Consider the following 6,000-nt stretch of genomic DNA (forward strand, 5'->3'; position numbering starts at 1 on the left):
AAGTAAGGCCATTCGGCCCATCGAGTCCACTCCACCATTCAATCATGGTTGATTTCAACTCCATTTACCCGCTCTCTCCCCATAGCCCTTAATTCCTCGAGAAATCAAGAATTTATCAATTTCTGTCTTAAAGACACTCAATGTCCCGGCCTCCACCGCCCTCTGTGGCAATGAATTCCACAGACCTACCACTCTCTGGCTGAAGAAATTTCTCCTCATCTCTGTTCTAAAGTGACTCCCTTTTATTCTAAGGCTGTGCCCCCGCGTCCTAGTCTCCCCTGCTAATGGAAACAACTTCCCTACGTCCATCCTATCCAAGCCATTCATTATCTTGTACGTTTCTATTAGATCTCCCCTCAACCTCCTAAACTCCAATGAATATAATCCCACGATCCTCAGACGTTCATCGTATGTTAGGCCTACCATTCCTGGGATCATCCGTGTGAATCTCCGCTGGACCCGCTCCAGTGCCAGTATGTCCTTCCTGAGGTATGGGGCCCAAAATTGCTCACAGTATTCTAAATGGGGCCTAACTAGTGCTTTATAAAGCCTCAGAAGTACATCCCTGCTTTTATATTCCAAGCCTCTTGAGATAAATGACAACATTACATTTGCTTTCTTAATTACGGACTCAACCTGCAAGTTTACCTTAAGAGAATCCTGGACTAGGACTCCCAAGTCCCTTTGCACTTTAGCATTATGAATTTTGTCACCGTTTAGAAAATAGTCCATGCCTCTATTCTTTTTTCCAAAGTGCAAGACCTCGCACTTGCCCACGTTGAATTTCATCAGCCACTTCTTGGACCATTCTCCTAAACTGTCTAAATCTTTCTGCAGCCTCCCCACCTCCTCAATACTACCTGCCCCTCCACCTATCTTTGTATCATCGGTTCAAGTTTCCAGTTCCATGAAGCTGGAACTATTGGGTATTGTTACACTGAGTCACTTGGATTAAAATAGGGAGAGGCAGTCATCAACATCTGGGAAGGTGGCTTACATTTTAATGATTTTCCAGATACATACCCAGATGTGTCCCTGCCTCCACATAAAATATAAAATAAGGTCACCTCACACCACCATAGCCCATAGTGTCAAGTAAATTGTCCATATTTCGTCCATCTTTTCATAGGTTCATGGGTACATGGTAATGATTGCTAATCAACCTTTTTGCCCAATAATGTGAACATTTGGAGTTGCTGAGTCTCATTCTTACAGAATGTGAAATGTTAGGGATTCTAAAGTTTACATGTTTCTTACTTTTACGTTCTGGCTCCCTTTTCTCTGGCTCTCAATCCAACCTTTAGTTCCCTTCTTTATTTCTCTTTCTGGAGCTGAGTTGATTCTTAATTTGCCTCCATCACTCTGATTTCCAACTCTGGTTGGACATATTCCAGGAGATATCAGTGGAAGTGATGTCATGGAACCCACCAGCGCAAGCAGCTTCTTTGTTTATGAATTGTCTGTGATACATAAATCTAAATCCAGTCCACCTCCTCTCCTTGCTGTCGATGTGCAATAATTGGAAGTGGGGATGCGAAGAGATACTGGAAACGTCAGCAACAAGAAAACCTCTATCTCAAATGAGCTATTTACCCTCGGCACAGCTGTATGGATCTGTTATTTTCACCCCTTTCACACGACAAGTCATATCAGCCATCCTGAGTCATTTAAGTGGCCAATTAAGAGCATCTTACCATCTTCACAGACATTTTTCCATGTGCAGGGAACCTGCTACCACAGGGGGACTCTGTCCAGTGTAACCTGGCTCCCAATAAGGTCCATGGTGGGGGTCCTTCCTTTTCAAGCCCCGATATGAACGTGCAAAATAGGAGCATGAGTAGGTAATTTGTCCCCTCAAGCCTGCTCCACTATTCAATAAGATGATGGCTGATATGTTTGTGTTTCGAGTTCCACATTCCCATTTACCCTTGATGACCTTTGATTCCCTTGCCTAACAAGAATCTATCCAACTCCACCTTAAAAATATTCAATGACCCCGCCTCCACTACCTTTGGAGACAGAGCCAGTCCCTCTCCGTAGTGAATGGAGTTTTGGTTGAGCGCCAAATTCTACATTCTTGCTGGTATTGGTAGCACGGTGATCCTGGATAGGAGAAACCGGCCAGTGAATTCTAAAATCGCACAACTCTGAGAAAAAAAAACTCCTCCTGATCTCTGTCTTCTCTGCCAATCCCTCAGGGTTGAGGATGACTTGCTGCCACTCCGTGGGGGATGGAGCGGGCAGGTTTTGCGGTGGCTGAGTACATGAATCCTGGAGCCTCAGACTCTGGAACAGGTGGTGATCGATGAGGCTGGCGGGTGGAACATTCTGGATTCTGCGCACTCTTTTCGCTGCTTACGCTTGGCCTCCAGGCAGGAAATTGCAAGTTTTTAAATCCTCTCAAGCCATGGGGAAAGTGCCAGAGGACCGGAGAGCAGCTAATGTTGTTCCACCTTTCAGAAGGGCGTTAAAGATAAACCAGGGAATTGCAGACCAGTGAGTCCCATACCAGTGGCAGGAAAACTATTGGAGAAACCTCTGTGAGAGAGAATTATTCTCCACTTGGAAAGCCATGGGTTGATTAGGGTTAGTCAGCCCTAGTCAGAGGGAGGTCAGGCCGAGCAAATTTGATGGACTATTTTGATAAAAGTGACCGAGTGCGCAGATGAAGGAAGTGTAGTTGACGTAGTTTATATAGATTTTAGCAAAGCCTTTGACAAAGTCCCACATGGGAGACTGGTTGACAAGGTCGAAGCAGATGGAATTCAAGGAAACGTGTTGGGATGGATCTGAAACTGGCTTAGTAATAGGACACACAGGGTGGTGGTAGAAGGCTGTTTGAGTAATTGGAGGCCGATGTCCAGCAGTGTACTGCAGGGATCAGTGCAGGGTCCCTCATTGTTTGTTGTACATATAAATGATATAGATGAGAACATGGGGGAAATGATAAGTAAGTTTGTACATGACACCAAGATTGGTAGGGTGGTTAACAGTGAAGAAGAGGGTCGTAGGTTACAGGAAGATATAGATTGGTTGGTCAGATGGGCAGAACAGTGGCAGTTGCTATTTAGCCCTGATAAGCATGAGACGATGCACTTTGGAAGAAGAAACAGATCAAGGGAGTCTGTCATGAATAGCAAGACACTAGGAAATTCAGAGGAACAGATGACTTTTGGGGTACTTGTTCACAGATCCTTGAAGATGGCAGAGCAGGTGAATAGGGTCCTTAAGAAGGCCTATGGGGCACTTGCCTTTATCAGTCACGGCATAGAATATAAGATCAAGGAGGTTATGTTGGAGCTGTATAGAGCATTGATCAGGCCACAGCTGGAGTACTGTGTGCAGTTCTGGTTACGTCACTAGAGGAAGAAAGCGATTCCACTGGAGGGGTAGAGAGGAGATTCACCAGAATGTTTCCTGAGATGGAGCATCTGAGCTGTAAGGAGAGACTTGAATTGTTTTCTTTAGAGCAGAGAATACCGAGAAGTGACATGATTGAGGTGTGTAAGATTTTGAGGGGTTTGGACAGGGTAAATAGGAAGCAGCTTTTCCCCTTGGTTGAGGGGTGAATCATAAGGGGGAAGAGTTTTAGGGTGAGGGACAAGAGTTCCCGAGGGAATTTGAGAAAAAAATTTTGCTCAAGAGGGTGGTAAGAATCTGGAATACGCTGCCTGGGAAGATAGTGGAGGCTGAAATCCTCAACCTTTAAAAAAACACTTGGCACTTGAAAAAAACATCACATTCAAGGATATGGGGAAAGTTCAGGTAAGTGGGATTAGCACAAGATTAGAGGTAGTTATGTCAATGTAGACTCGATGGGCTGAAGGGCCTTTTCGACGTTGTTACGACTCTATGACTCCATGTGCTGGTGATGCTCGAGGTGATTGGCGCCTTCGCGAATGTTTCTTCTCCAGTTTGTGTAATCTAAGGCAAGCGATTTCCACCTGTCGGTGGGGATGTTGCATTTATTTAGGAAGACTTTCAGAGTGTTCTTGTAGTGCTTCCTCTGTCCTCCTAGTGATGCCATTGTGGAGCTCGGAGTGGAGTACTTGTTTAGGGAGTCTTATGTAGAATGTGGCCCACACATCATAGCTGGTCGAGTGTGACCAGTGATACTGGGGATATTGGCCTGGGAGAGGACACTCACCATGGTACACCTACCCTACTAGTGGATTTGCAGTATTTTACCGAGGCAATGTTGGGGAAATCTCTCCAGGGATTCGAGGTGCCTGCTTTACATTGTCCATGTTTCTGATGCATACAGGAGGGCTGGGACCATGCATATCTGTAAACTAAGCGCTTGGTGCTGGATTTGAGGTCTTGGTCTTCAAAAACTCTTCCTCAGGCATCCAAAGACTGTGCTTTCACATTGGAGTTAATGTTGAATTTCATCGTTGATGTCTGCACACACTAAGAGGAGGTTCCGGAGGTTTGGGAATTGGTCCACATTGTCCAGATGCCTGTCATCGATCTCGATGGTCAGGGTTACCATGTTGTGTGTTAGGAGCGGGCTGGTAGACAATCTTTGTTTTCTAGATGTTTAACCTGAGGCCCATTCTCTCATACGCCTTGGTGAATGCATGATGATGGTTTGTAGTTCAGCGCAGGCATAATCTGCGCACTACAGCTCGATGACAGAAGTTGCTGTTGCCTTGGGTCTGGTCTGCAGGTGTCGGAGGTTGAACAGTTTCCCAATTGTCCTGTTCCCACCCAGCAAGGAGCTTCATGGTGATGGAGTGGAAAAAGGAAGATGGAGAAGAGCATTGGTACAATGACGCCGCCTTGCTTGACCCCAATTGCTCTCATATTGGGTCGGTGATGGATCTGTTGAGGATGATCGCAGTTTGCATGTCATCATGGAGCAGGATGAGAATGGTGACAAATTTCAGAAGGCAGCTGAATTTGAGGAGGATGCTCCATAATTCCTTGCGATTGACAGGGTCGGAGGTCTTTGCGAGATCGAAGAAGACCATGTGTAGGGATTTGTGCTGCTCCCTGCACTTTTCCTAGATTTGAAGTGTGCTGAAGATCATGTCCAATGTGCCTTTTGACAGGCATAAGTTGCATTGAGAGTCAAGGAGGAGCTCTTCAGCCACTGGGAGCAGGCAGTTGAGGAGGATTCTGATGAATGTCTTTCCCTTGGCAAGTAGGAAAATCCCTCTGTAATTTCTGGCTCCTTTCTTAGAGCTGGTTCCTTTCTTGGTTGCAATTACGGCATCTCTGAGACCTTCCGCATGCTCTCTACCTTCCAAACAAAGGTGATGAGGTCATGCATTTGTGTCGAGTGCCTCTCGCCGTAGTTTTGTACTTCAGTGGGGATTCCATTTGCGCTGGAGGTTTGATGTTTTTCAGCTGTTGAATGGGTTTTTTGACCTCATGTTGGGCTGGGATTGTGCTGAGATGGCGGCAGGTAGTGTGTTGCAGGATGGCTTTGAGAGCACGTACATCGAGGGCTATGTCTTAGTTATCAAGGTCATCAAAGTCATCTCTCCAGCGGGCATTAACTGCCTCTCTCTTTGATGAGCGCCTCTCCGTATTTGGCTCTCAGTGAGATAGGTCTGTGGGTATTCGGACTGTAGATGCCTTACATTGTGCTGAAGAGGACATGCACATTGTGACTGTTGGTGATTGGCTGAGTCTCATGGAGATACATCTCTGTCCTAAAAGGGCGACCCCTAATTTTAGAACATTACTCCCTTGTTCTGGACTCACCCACAAGAGGAAACATTCTTTCTGCATCCAACTTGTCAAGACCATTCAGGATCTTACACATTTCAATGAAGTGACCCCTCACTCTTCTAAATTCCAGTGGAGTGTCTAACCTTTCCTCATAAGACAACCACAAAGCTCATTCCAGGTATCAAGTGTTTTCTGCTAGACTCTTACTAGAGTTGCATTTGGAGTTCTGGTGCAATATTGGAGAAGATGTGTGGCTACATATCTGCTGGGAACAAATCATAAAATACCAAATGCAATCAAGCTGGGGAGGTCTCTTTCAAA

This window comes from Scyliorhinus canicula, chromosome 11 (genome assembly GCF_902713615.1).
Source record: "Scyliorhinus canicula chromosome 11, sScyCan1.1, whole genome shotgun sequence".
NCBI classification, from domain to species: domain Eukaryota; kingdom Metazoa; phylum Chordata; class Chondrichthyes; order Carcharhiniformes; family Scyliorhinidae; genus Scyliorhinus; species Scyliorhinus canicula.